The sequence below is a fragment of the Canis lupus genome, chromosome 22, assembly GCF_003254725.2.
Source record: "Canis lupus dingo isolate Sandy chromosome 22, ASM325472v2, whole genome shotgun sequence".
Taxonomy (NCBI): Eukaryota; Metazoa; Chordata; class Mammalia; order Carnivora; family Canidae; genus Canis; species Canis lupus.
In genome coordinates this window covers 48,788,876-48,803,416 of record NC_064264.1, presented here as the reverse complement: position 1 = coordinate 48,803,416, position 14,541 = coordinate 48,788,876, and the positions used below count along the sequence as shown (strand labels likewise).

Sequence of the window (14,541 nt, the reverse complement as noted above, 5' to 3'; positions counted from 1 at the left end):
CTGAGAGAGGCAGTAGTAAGCCTAGAGAACAGACGATGTGGCTTCTCCTATCTGGGGTTTATCCTCTAAATTCTTCTGTTGTAGCTTGCACTCTCTTCTGTCATCAGAAGGGACAGTGCAGGCTTTGATTTTGTGGAAATATGATAATATGTAAGCGGAAGGATGGACATTTTGAGAGCCATCGATTCACTTAAAATGAATATTTAAAGAAATAAAAATTGAGTGGTAAACCGATCTTTTTTTGGCACTAGGACATAGGTTCAAATGGCAAAGGATGGCAATCTGTCATGGGTCCAACACAGCATTTTGAAATGGGAAGAATACATTTTGGAGTCATGATGTCTTAGACTTGATTCTTGCTTGTCTTGGCATGTGGCTTTGAGCAAGTTTGTTTGTTTTTTAAGAAATTTCCCCACTTCCTCATTTGTAAAATGGAAAATTATGGTGTATATCTCACTGTTGCAAAGATTAAATGGTATCAAGTATGTAAAAATAGCTGGTATGTAGTAGGTACTTAATAAGTGTTAATTTCCTTCCTTAATTGAATGTATTCATACCCCATCTCTGAAATTACCTTGCAGTGAAGGACGTAATCACTGAGGTCAAAGCAAGGAGGAAGAAGTGCGCCAGAGATAACAATGGATGTTGTGGTGGGGTGCATCCATTTTGGGTTTTGACAGGGCAGAAAGGGAAGCACTGTATGTATTGATTCTTCTGGTCCAAGAGAACACGTGTGACTTCCATACGGGAAAGCAAAGGTCTTCCTGATGTTAAATTTCTATTGAGGAGAAAACAAACAGCCTAAGAAACTCGACTTGAACTCTGTCTGCTATATCACTTAACATCCATTGTGAAATGACTTTGACAGTAGTTTTCTAGTAAACTCAGAGTTGCTTTTCACATGGTATGTTGATGTATTTTAATACCAACTATGGTACCTTTGGCAAAGAAGGGTGGAAGATTCTCACAAATTTCTGGTGATTTATACCAGCTAATAGTTAACTATGGAAATAAAGGATCAATGGTTCAGAAGTATCTTTTCAACCCAATTCTCCAGCAAAATTTTTATTGCATGCTGGAACAGATTGCTTTCTTGTGGCCAAACATGGTCTTGACTATTCATATTTAGAGATTTCCATCTGGTATGTCATGTTCTTGCCTGAGTCACTAATTCTAGAACATATATTCCAAGTCAACCTAACCTTGATCTAGAGTTGTCCAGTAAATTTATTTGGTTAGCATAATGTCAGGTGCTAGAATACCCGCCCCCCCCACCCCCAATTTATAATAGCTCACATATGATACAAGCTTATTTCTTGCTTGCTGGTAGTCCTGATTTCTGGGAAATTTTCCTCCAGAGAGTGACTGGGGAACCCTAGTTCCTTCGGTCTTGTTCTTCCTTCCACCTTCTATTCATGGCTGTATTCGTGTGCCTTTAAGTCACCGTGAGAGCCTGTGAGAAGTGTCCACACCCCCAGGCCTAGATGCAGAACACAATATTTCTGCCCACATTCCCCTGGCCAGTCCTTGGTCGTATCACCACACTTGACTCTGGAGAGGCTGAGAAAAACGTCCCATCATGTGCCTCATGGAACAGGCAATGGGCTGGGTGCTCAGTGAGCTGTCCCTTTCCAGAAGTTTTGATAAGTTTGTCTAGAACGTTCTATGTTTTACTGGGCAGATTGTCTTTTAGAGACTATAACCGCCTCAAGAATGCCAAAAATAGTATCACTGTTGTGAAAATTTGACTTCTTAAACCATGCTAAAGTTGATTCTGTTTAATTTGCTTAAAAACCAGGAACTTCTCTTCTTAAACGATATTAGCTGTTAGAAGGTGATCAGGAAAGAATCCAGACCTGTGACTCTATCTGCTGGTTCTTGTATGACAGTTTCATGAAGTGATGAGCCAGAGGCTCTTTTATCATCTTGGTAGGCATGAAGTTTAAGTTTATATAATCCTCTTGGGTAAGATATAAAATAAATTGACACATGATGGGTCAATGGGTCTTCGACACGAAGTTGAAAATTACTGTGCTTTGTGTGGTTTTTGTTGCCTTTGTGAAAACTCCCCCCATAGCATTCAGAGGTAATATTCTTAGTTCTTTAAGGGGTGATGGGAGAGAGGAGCCTTCATTTTCACCTGATGTTAAGGGCTTTCACATACCAAGATTGGGCAAAGAAGACATAAGCAGAAACTGGTTTCTTCCTACCAGGTTAACACTTAAAGGTCTCCTTTGTGTCGGTTTCAAACAGCTGGTGTAGAAAAAGGGAATTAAGCACAATAGGTAAGTAGTGGTCTGAATATATCGAATGTTACTGAAGATGAGGAGAGTGGAGTTTTTTTTACTGTGTGGCTGTGATCAGATCCCAGAACTGCAGTGTAGCAAGTTTTCCCCTCAGCGATTGAAAACAAAAACAAGGTCACTTGAAGGGAGGAGAGGGAATAATTCAGCAGTGAGAACTTATGGTTCTGTTGATGAATCTGAAGCCTGAATGGGTTATAAAGGTTACCATGTACGAGAAAAAGAACTGCATTTGTTGTAGTTCAGGTGTTTAATGTTTGGGAAATTAAACCAGTGAGACTGTTTAATTAACCAGAAGCCTCTGAGTCCCAACCATAAACCGCTGGAATTTCCTGTCACAAAAATACCATCCAAAAGGTCATAATGAAACTCTGTGTGTGCGTGCTTGCATGTGCGTGCTTGCACAGGGGCTGGTTTGGGTGGTGTGCAGGAGGGGAGAGAGAGAATTTTTTGGTTTTTTAGTTAGGCACTAAAGACCTAGTAAGATCATAACAGAGATATGATGTTATGTAGCATTCTAAGCCTGTTTTCTTTTTGTGCAGCATTCACAAGTGCTCCTCATCCTCTTTAGCTCTACAAATCTCTTATGTGTTTTTTTTTTTGTTTTTTTTTTCCTTTTCCTGGAGATAGGCGGATTATTAGGATCTTCACTTTGAGATTCACAGAGTCAAAGCCAGGATTTTGGTCTTGGATCTTAGTGTAGGCACGTAACCGTTTGTGCGTTCTGTAGGCTGCCAAGTTCCTCAGGGAAAAAATGTAGAAACATAAACTTAACTTTGCAGGATTGTTGATCAAAATTGAGAACGTAAAGTGCCTGGCATGTAGGAGATCTTTAGCAAATTATAATTATTATTTTTTTAATACAAGATATCTGTGCCAAATGACTCAATTAGTTTCTTTTTTTTAAAGATTTATGTATTTTTTAGAAAGAACACGGTGGGGGAGGGGCAGCAGGAGAGAGACTCAAGCAGACTCCCCCACTGAACACAGGACCCTCCAGGGATGGGGTGGGGATGGTACTCAATCTCATGATCCTGAGATCTTGACCTGAGCCAAATCAAGAGTCAGGTGCTTAACCAACTGAGCCACCCAGGTGCCTCACAAAATTCATGTCTTAAAAACAGATTATTAGCACACTAAAAATTAGGTTTATCACTTTCTTTTATAATAAATTAGTTAGTACTTTCAAATATCAAGCCAGCTTAACCAAAGCAAATCAAGTGCAAAGCAAAAAAATCCAGGAAGCAGAAAAGCTGTGTTTATCTTAGTTGTTTTTGTTGTAGTACTGATACTAAGGAAACATATCCATGGAGTGAATAGTGGATTCAGATCCCCAACTTAAGACTAAGTTTTTCTTCAGTTCCTAAAAGTTTTCAGGGTAGTTTTACTCATCAGATTCACTAGAAAACTCATAGGGAAAAGTCTCCTAATGAGTTTCAGAGAATTAAGTGCCCTATTTAAATACAAATTAGTCTGGGAAAAGGGTTGTCTGTGTTGTATACATGTATACTTTTTAATAGTTTTTAAAATTATTTTGACTTCTGATGTCTTTTTTCCTTCTTTCTCCAAAGGGAAGATAGTTTCTGATGAAATTGAAAAACCATTTTGCCCTTAGGAAAAGAAGTAAAAGAAAAACATATAAGTGGCTAGCATCTTTGTGAATGAGGCTGCTGGGTGCGTTACCCTTCACCCACTTTCCTTATACTTCTTGTCCTGCTATGACTAGTGATAGCCTTTCCCTTGATTTTCAGAAGAAGCTGAGTTTGGACAATATAATCTGCATGTTTTCTGCTTTATCTCCAGAAAAAAAAAACCCAAAACAAACCAAAACTACAGTCTCTTGCTTCCCCATATTGTATTACATCTCATGATCTATCTCAGAAACAAAATGTGAGTATTGTGACATGATAATAAACGTATCTGTTGGGACACGTCTGAGTTTATCTTCACTCATGCTTCTTCCTCAACTGCCTGTGCCATGGTAGCTCCTGCTTTTGTATTGACCTGGTTTCAGACATAGTAAGGACTATTAGGTGGTTTATTAGTTTTGGGAAGCATTTCAGTTCATGTACATGCATGGTATGTGTATGTAAACTCTCCTGGGCCTCAGGAATACTTACACAAGCACAAGGGTTCCTTCTCGCTCATGTCTTTCTTAGGCCTGAAGGCAGAGAGTCCCAGCATTTTCTCACTAATAGAGAAAATATGGTACTGTTGGTAGAGTACCTGAACGATGATTTGCAGATTAATTGGATTCGAATCAATAAGGCAGATTTAAAGGGCCAGAGAGGAAAGTCAGGACTCTCTTCTTAGGAAGGAGTCCCTATGCAGGATGGGACTTTCTGTGGCTGTAACAGGGAAGAGCCTGTGCTCTTGCGGCCCTGCCCAGCCACCTACATGTGGTAATTGTGTGTCTCCGTACCTTCTGCCAGCTGCCCTGTATTGTACCCTCCCACACTGAAGCTACCTGTGGCCACGTCTGGAGATATTTTTAGTTGTCACTAAAGGGGTTGGTGCTCCTGGTATGTAGAAGTGGGTGGAGATCAGGGATGCCCTGCAGAGCACAGGACAGCCCCCACGACAAAGACTCACCCAGCCTGAGCATCCCTCATGCTGTGCCCTGGAACGAACACTGTGATCTTTTTGTCCTAGAATACAGGTAGAAGGAACGGTATTTCTAGGGCTGGAATTGAGACTCTTGGAAATATCTCTAGGGGTATTTTGGACAATCCTCATAGACCATGAGTATGTCCATGTGATTTCTGTGGCCAGACCAAATGTGAGCTTTTTTTGTGAGCATCATGAGCAGGATGTGTCCAGATTCGGGACAGTGATTTTACACTGGCTTTGTGTATGCTAGGCTAGACTGAGAAATGCCACACGGTGTTCTGGGGACAGTGGTATCCAAAAGATGCTTTTCTGGGTGACTTTTGTTCTGATATGAGATAGGACAAAGGCAATAGGATTTCTCAGAACATTATATGCCAAATAAGCATGTTCATAGACCTAAATATTGTCTATGACCCTTTCTAGTCTTGGGTCCATTATAAACTCTGCTTTTTTAGGCAAAGCTCTGGAGAGCAGTGCTGGTCTAGTTTCCCTGGGGATGCCATTCACCAAATGAGAGGGAACATTCCCTCACGGGTGAATGTCTTCATGGGAAGCGTGATTCTTCTTTGGGCACTTTGGGCTTACTACAAAGTAGATACCCCAAGGTATTATTTCATACCTGGACGAGTGCTGTATAACTGGAGGCCCTCATCCCCTTAATATTTTGTATGTTTTCTTGACAACCAAATTTAAAAATTAATGTTAATAAATGAAAAAGCGAGTGAAATACTGATACCTTGCCCCCCCCCCCCCTTTTTGTGTAAGGTGTTTATTTTTTAATTCCTTTGGTCACTGCCTTTTTTTCCCCCCCCCCTAGATTTTATTTATTCATGAGAGACGCACAGAAAGAGAGAGAGAGAGAGAGAGAGTGAGGCAGACACACAGGCAAAGGGAGAAGCAGGCTCCATGCAGGGAGTCTGATGTGGGACTCAATCCCGGGGCTCCAGGAGCATGCCCTGGGTGGAAGGCAGGCACTAAACTGCTGAGCCACCCAGGGATCCCCTGGTCACTGCCATTTTTACACATGGTACATCATTCTTAGTCTTAAAGATCTTCCACTCCAGCCTCTCCGATTTTTGGGCTAACTGCCTAATCAATAAAATGGCCTATTTCATTACGTTAAAGCAAGCTTTTTTTTTTTTTTTTTTTTGCATTTCCACCTTTTCCATTTATGGACATCAGGTGAGGAGAGTGGAGGGTTTTTTCCCTCCTGTTTTTTGGTTTGTGGCACCACCGTCATTGATCTTTGTAAGACCCTGGTTTGTTTTCATCAGCTTTATTATATTTCCTCCTTCATCCCCACTGCCTTTTTCTTTTGTAGCATAGGTTTTGATATGTCTTCGGACATGTGTGTCCTCAGTAGATACAATATTTTGTGTACTGTGCATGAGTTTATTTTTCCCTATCACATACTTATTTTTCAAAATTTGTACACAGTAAAATTAACTTTTTTGCATGTATAGTTCTTATAGTTCTGTGCATCTTAACACACGTATGGATTTTTTTTTAAGATTTTAAAAATTTTATTTATTTATTTATTTATTTATTTATTTATTTATTTATTTATTTATTTATGATAGTCACACAGAGAGAGAGAGAGAGAGAGAGAGAGAGAGAGGCAGAGACACAGGCAGAGGAAGAAGCAGGCTCCATGCACCGGGAGCCCGACGTGGGATTTGATCCCGGGTCTCCAGGATCGCGCCCCGGGCCAAAGGCAGGCGCTAAACCACTGCGCCACCCAGGGATCCCAAGGTTTTTATTTATATGAGAGCACAAGCCAGGGCAGAGGGAGAGGGAGAAGCAGACTTCCCACTGAGCAGGGAGCCTAACATGGGGCTCAGTCCCAAGACCCCAAGACCATAACCTGAGCTGAAGGCAGACGCCTAACAGACTGAGCCACCCAGGCACCCTCACGTATGGATTCTTACAACCACCACTGCACTCGAGGACACTGAACAATCCCAGCATGGCAAAGAATTCCCAGTTCATCCCCCACCTCACCCCTCTGGCATCCATTCATCTGTTTTGTTGCTCATGGGGTTTTGCATGTTCCCAAAGTATCCTCTAAATGAAGTCACACACCTTTATTACTTCTTTCAGTTAGCATAGTGTATTTGGGATTCACTCACATTTGTGTGTGTATCAGTTATTTGTGCCTTTTTATTGTTGAGAGGTTTACCATTGCCATAATGTACCATATTGACCTATCGAAGGGCAGTTGGGTAGTTTCCAGATTTTGACCATTATGAGTAATGTTGCTATAAACATTCTCGTACAGTGTTTGTATGCACGTGAGCTTTCATTTCTCCAGGATAAATACTGGAAGTAGGATTGCTGAGTCATATGGTTAACTGTATGTTTGATTTTCCACAGTGGCCGTGCCTTTTTACGTTGGCATTGTCAGCATTTTTTATGTCAGCCATTTTTATAGGTGTTTAATGGTATCTCGTTGTGGTTTTATTTGCATTTCTCCAGTGAGTTAGGATTTTGAGTATCTTTTCATATGATGCTTATTATCCTCATCAGCCCTCTGGACTGGGATACTTTTGGTTAATACCACCATGTCATTCCAAATAGCTTTACCACCTTACAATCCGAGTTTGATTTTTCTCTCCCTTTTTTCTTTTTAAAAACAGCTTTAAGGAGATAGAATTTACATGCTGTACAGTTTGTCCATTTAGAATGCACTCTCTCCAGTGGATTCTGGTGTATTCCCAGGATTGTGCAGCCATCACCATCATGAAATTTAGAACATTGTTATTACTCCAGAAAGAAACCTATACCCATGATCGGTCATTCTGCATTTCCTCCCAACTTTCCCAACCCTAGGCAACCACCGATTTACCTTCTACCTCTATAGATTTGCCTGTTCTGGGAACTTTATAGAAACCGAATCCTATGATATATGACCTTTTATAACTGGCTTCTTTGATTTAGCATAATTTTTTCAAAGTTCATTATGTAGCATGTGTTGATACTTTTCATGACAGTCCATTGTAGGTATATGCCACATACAGATTTCTGTTTTTTAGTGTTTGATATGTATAGTTTGGTTATTGATTTTTTTTAAAAAATATTTTTATTTATTTATTTGACAGAGGATGAGATAGCACAAGCAGGGGGAGCAACAGGCAGAGGGAAAGGGAGAGGAAAGAGCAGACTCCCCGTTGAGCAGGGAGCCTGATGCAGAACCCCAGGATCATGACCTAGGCCAAAGGCAGACACTTAACCAACTGAGCCACCCAGGTGCCTCTAGGTTATTGACTTTTTAAAGTCCATTTTAGAAATCACAAGTATCTTCTCTGACTCTATTGCATTTTTTTTTAATTTTTAAATTTTATTTATTTATTCATGAGAGACACAGAGGCAGAGACATAGGCAGAGGGAGGAGAAGCAGGCTCCATGCAGGAGCCCAATGTGGGACTTGATCTCAGAACTTCCTGAGCCGAAGGTAGATGCTCAACTGCTGAGCCACCCAGGTGTCTCTCTATTGCATTTTTAACTGAGAGGTATTCTTTGTTGAAAGAAATCTTTAATTCTAATGTGGTTCACTATGTCAGTTTTTCATCTTCTGGTTTGTGTTTTTGGGATCCTATTTAAGGAATCCACTAGTTCCCTAAGGTTATTACAATTTTTTTTTCCTCTTAACCTTATATATTTGCTTTTTTATTAGATCTTTAATCTGTCTGGTATATAGTGGAAACAGGGATTTTATTTTTCTCCGTGTAGTGGGATAGATTACTAGTTTATAAGTGATCTGTTCTTTACCCACTCAGGTATGATACTATAGCACATGAAAGTCTTCTGTATCTCTAGGCCTGTTTCTGGATTTTCAGTTTTTTTTTTTTTTTTTTTTTTTTTTTTTTGTGATGCCTCTATCATTCGTGTTGTATGTGTGTGATTGATTGTTAGCTTGGCTTAAATCTTAATGTAAGGAACGGTTAACCCTCTTCACCTCTCTCACAAAGAAAAGCTTTGTTGCATGGGTTCTTTGAAGATCTTTACAATACATGGTTTAGAATGAATTTGTACATGTTCTGTTTAAGATCCTACTGAGATTTAAAAATTTATTTTTGAGGAGAATTAACATTTCAAGCCAAACAGAAATGCTTTGTCTTTTCTTTTGGGTTGTCTTACGTGGGCTTTAATAAAGTTAAATTTTCTGCCATAAAAGACCTTGTGGATATATTTTATTTTTTTGCTTTTATTGCTATTTTGTCTGATACATTTTTGGATTGCTTAGTTAAGGGTATTGTGATGATTTTTTTCACATTGTTTTTGGCAATCTTGCCAAATTCTTGTTAGTTTTCTGCACATATGCTCACATCTATAAATAATGATAGTCTTCTGTCTTCCTTTCCACCCTCATTAGCATCTTACATCTTAGGTTTTGGCGTGACCTCTAGTACTATGTTGATTACATAGTGATAGGAACGTTATACCTGTCTTATTCTGGAGCTTAAAGAAAATACAGCTTACATTTTTCTGTAATAGGTGTGGTATTTGATAGAGTTCTGGTGTGTAGATTTTTCTTTTTTAAATAAGGAAGTCACCTCTATTCCTAATTGGAGGGCTTTTTAAAAACAAAGTAACAAACCAGAGCACTTGTCTCCCCCCCCCCCCCCCCCCCCCCCCGTAGTTTTAAAGACAGTTATGTGATTTTTCTCTTTCAGTCGTGGTGTAAATAGATGGCAGTTGACTAGATCTGAGGTGTACTCTTCCTGACTTCTGAGAAAGAAAATTGGCTTTACAGAGTAAGGAAGATCTTCTCTAGCTGCTGTAACGAAGAAGACCAGAGGGTTGGCATCATGAGCTGAGAACCCATAGGATCTGCTTCTGAGACACTGTCACTTTGGCCTGTAGTTTTGCATAATGCTCCCTGATGGAACAGAGAAGATAGAACCTGACCTTGCCTGGAACAGCAGGCTGCCTCAGGGGCCCCAGCAGTACTTCCTTCTCAGCCTAGTATGTCCATCCTCGCCATGGCTTAGGAACAGTGCCGAGATGGAGTTTAGCCAACTGCTCAATTGATTACAGAGTGATTTACTCAAACCTCTGCGGCTACTCTGCATCGTGGCTCCTAAACCTTCTGTGGGCTCCTGGTGTAGAGGAATAACCTGGCTCAAGGCAACTGAACTGAAAACACTGCACTACTTGTGTGTTGAATTTGGGAAGATGTTTCCAGGTTGTACAAAGTTCTGTATTTGAAACTGGCAAGGAGGCGTGGCTTGTGGGGGCAGTACCTTGATGGAGTGATCTCTTTTGGAATTGTTCAGGTGGTATCTGGAAGGTCTGGGTGATCATTGTTTCTGTGTATGCACCTCGGAGTTGTTTCTCTCTTTGCTGAGGACTAAGACACACTTGGGAGTATTTTCGGTGGCAGTAAGAGGAGAGAGAGGATGGATCCTTGGTAGTTTGGAACTGCCCTGGTGAGCCACATGGTTCTTTATATTTTTTGAATTTACTGTGATACTAAGTATTCTTCATCAGTTGGTTTTACATTCCACTTTGGTACTTCCTCTGCATGTTGGGCTAGGGTAGGTTTGTGAGATACTGTGGCTCCAGCTTGGTGTGGAATGGAGGCTTAGGGATTGGGAAATACCTGCAGGTGCTAGAGAAGGGACCTAGTCAGTAAAAGAATGCCTTTACCCATCACCTTTCTCTTCTTTTCTGGCCTTGCTGACCCCAAGCCCTAGAGATCTGGAGTCCTGCCCTGAACGGAACCAGCAAGGTGTAGTCACCTAAACTTGGACCAGTGTCCTCATCTGCCAAATAAATTCCTTTCAGTCTCTGATTTGGCTTAGCTTGCCAATTAATAAGTCTCTTCTCAGAGAATGAAAGAGAGAGAAAACACACATGCATATGGTGGGGGGTGAGAGTGGAGAACCCCAGGCAGGCTTCTTACTCCATGTGGAGCCTGACTCTGGCCCTATCTCACAACCCTGAGATCATGACCTGAACTGAGGTTAAGAGTCTGATGCTTAACCCACTGCATCACCGAGGCACCCCTAATAAGCAATTCTTATGCATAATCAGATAAATTAGAAACATGGATTATCAGAGCAGGAAGGGATTTTGCAGGCTCCTGGCACACTCTTTATTTTCTGGATTAGAAAACCAAGGTACGGATGAGCTGAGTGATTTCCTTTTCTCCCAGTATCACAGTTGAGCTGGGTTCAGGGCCACAGGCTGCTGGTTCCTTGTCCACTGTTAGCTTCCCTGCACCTGGCTGTTGTCCTGTCAATACTTCTTTGCCCTTTTCCTCCTTGGATTCCCTCTGTCTGGTGTCTCATCAGTACTTTAGCCCATTTTGCAGGAGCTGAGCCATTCAGTCCTGAGGATCGGGGTCCTCACTGTTGCCTAGTTAGGCACCCACCCTTTTCTCTGCCTGGATTGTGATCCTGCAGGGCTGTGATGTGATGGCATCACCTAGAGAGCTTAAAAACTCCTGAGGCCTGGCTGCACCTGCAGATTCTGATTTCTTTGTTCTCAACTCTTGCCTTGTTGGTGGGAGTTTTAGAAGTTCCCCAGGTGATTCTAACGTGAGGTCACGCGTGAAAGTCGTTAATCTGTAGGATCACCTTGAGGAGAAAGAGCATCATCAGAGAGCAACACACAGAGGGTAATTACCACTAAGGATGTTTTCAGTGTTGAAGAAAATACAAACTCAGAGGTTTAAACAAGAAGGGGTGTGTGTTTCCTAACAGCAAAAATTCCAGAAGAAGGGTAGCTCCAGCTCGTGGTCACCAGTGTCCAAATTCTTTTTTTTTTTTTTTTTTTTCATATTGCGGTCCTCAGGGTCTTAGCTTGGCCTTTGGGCAGATAAAGGGCCACTGTTTTCTGGAAGAGTGTTCGTTGGGTACAGGAAACCTTTCTCAGAAAGCCTCCCCAGGCCACGTCCTGACATACTTCATTCATCATATCTGAGTCGAAGGCTGATGCCTCCTTAATCAGCCCCTGGCTGGAGGGAGGGGCCACCTCATTGGCTCCCACCAAATAGTTTTACTTCTTCCTTTTTTTTTTAAAAGTTTACTTATTTTTATTTTTATTTTTAGTAATCTCTACAGCCAGCATGGGGCTTGAACTCACAACCCTGAGGTCAAGAGTCAGTCTCATGGTCCTCGCACTGAGCCAGCCAGGAACCCTTAGGATTTACTTCTTGAGCTGGAGAAGAGTGGGTTTCCCTCTGAGTCATAAAGTCAGAGGAGGGAGAAGGGGGAAGTGTTGGTTGAATATATCAACTAACAGCCTCTGAAAAGGAGTTCTATTAGGTCCTGCCCTCAACATGCCCATTTGGGGAGCTTTCTGCCTTCACTGTTTTGGGAAATCTGGCATTTGCTTACCCGTAAGAACTCCCTTCGCAGGTGGCAAAGGTTGAGATTCTACTGGAAGCTTGATCAAATTAGCCAGACACGGGACCTGCAGGTGGCTGGCCCTAGGTCATCTTTTCACAACACCTGCCTTGAATCTGAGGCAGAGTTATCATTTTCAGATGTCCTAGTGCTGAATTTTTATTTAGTGCCACCTAATTTCTTGGGTGGTTTAACAAAAGAAATTCTTGTTGGTGTTGACTTTAAAAGTAAAATAGCCAGTTACTTTTCCAGTAAATTGGATTTATTTGTGGATAGCAGAGGAATTGCAACTAGGGACTAGCAAGCTATAGCAAAAGCCATAGTCAAGTTCAGAGAACAAAAGAGAGGAAGGCTCTTTTATTTTTGTTAATTTTTTATTTATTATAGCATGTGTATGAAAGAGTGAGCGAGCACATGCAGAGGGAGAGGGAGAAGCAGACTCTCTGATGAGCAGAGAGCCTGACGTGGGGCTCCATCCCAGGATTATGACCTGAGCTGAAGGCAGATGCTTAACTGACTGAGCCACCGAGAAAGGCTCTTTTATAGAGGAAAGGGGATGCTGGGCAGGGCTGTTATAACCACAAAGTCCATTGGAGTGAATGGGAATTGGAAGTGTAGTGGCTTCTCATTGAGTGAGCTGTGACTGTCTCTTCTTGGCTGGGATGTTGCTGGAGGGAGAAGATTCCTCTTGCTGGAGTGGTAAAGTATAGGCTTCTTTCTGTAAAGGGCTGCAAAGAGTGGTGGGGTGTGAGAGCTGCTCCCTTCCCCTTCCGGCCTCCCAAGTCCATTGTAAATGAGGGTTCCTTTATTCAATTTCACACCTTAAATGATTTATTCATCCTTCAGTGCATAGATGAGCATCATCTCTGTAGCTCATGTATGTTGAATGAATGAGTGAATGAATTTGAATTTGTTTTGGTAGCTATGGCCTACTTTTACATAGATCTGGAAGCCTAGCCAATACCTAAAAAGTCTTTCCTATGTGGCTAGTAATTGGACTCCTTTGCAATAATGGGGACCTGCTTCAGCTGCCAGAGTTGGCCGTCACATGAGCTATGCAGGGCAGCCCTGTCTCTCCTGCTCATTTACTTATACTCAGTCTCTGCCAGAAATCCTATTTTGGTTTTGTGGTCCTGTAGCTTTCTTTCTTAGCACCTCCTTGCTTGTTCCTCACCTGTGGATGATTCTGTGGTTGCCCATGAAAGTCTGGCAGCGTTTGCGTTCCTTCTCCTATGGCCATTCCCGTTGCTTATAGCAGCCTGTCTTTATTTGCCGGGGATAAGTTCTAAGACCCCCAGTGGATGCCTCAAACTGCAGATTGTACCAAGCTCTACATGTACTATATTTTCTCTTAAGCCTACATATGTGATAAAGTTGAATTTATAAATTAAGCACAGTAAGAGATTAACAATAATGATTGTAGTAATAACAATAAAAAACAGAACAATTACAATAATATTAATAACAGTTATGTGAATGTGGTCTCTCTCTCTCAAAATATCTTTCTATACTTACCCTTTTGGTGATGATGTGAGATATAAAATGCCTACGTGATGAGATGAAGTGAGGTGCATGACATAGTCATTGACCTTTTGGATCATTCATTGGGAGGAAGATCATTTGCTTCCGGACTGTGGGTTTAGTGCAGGGAACTGAAACTGCTAAAAGCAAAACCATGGGTAAGCAGGGAATTGCTGTCTTAGCAGACTCACTTTCCAGAGAGCCGAGGTCTTCCTGATAACTTGCCTTTGTTTCCTCTTCACCCGAACATTCTAGGGCAGGTCCTTTGTGTAGCATTGCTTTTGTTCTAACATCTGAGATCCTTTGGGCTCTGAAGGATTGAGTGATGGGGGAGTTAGTTCCTGGTCCTTTGGGGCAGGGGACAAGCGGTTTAGATGCTTGCCTTTTGAGAACCTACCAGACCAAAAGGTTTTATTGGTATGTTTTTTAAGAGTCCTTTTGTCCCTTTTCTGATGATTCATCTTTAGAGAAGCAAATTAATTTGTAGGTGAATTTTCTCTGTCCCTTTTTTTTCTTTTTTTTTCTCTGTCCCTTTTAACTGGATATCTACAACATGTATTTGGAGGGAAAAACACATACTTGAATCAAAATTTTAAAACACAGAAACATTTTCCCTCAAAACTCTTTATGAGTATATTGTTTTTTTCCTTTCTTTGTATGCTCAATGCACAGATAACTGTAAACAGAATATTCTGATTTCTATTTATTTGCATTGTTGCAGTGGTGAGGATCAAATATCTTAAGGCATTTCTTTG

At 41.3% G+C, this 14,541-nt stretch overlaps 1 protein-coding gene across 3 annotated transcripts in view; it reads left to right on the top strand.

The window, feature by feature from the left end:
- The window catches only part of STK24 (serine/threonine kinase 24), a 120,706-nt gene that overhangs the window by 50,573 nt on the left and 55,592 nt on the right, over window positions 1-14,541 (top strand). The gene's annotated exons all lie outside the window — the stretch shown is intronic.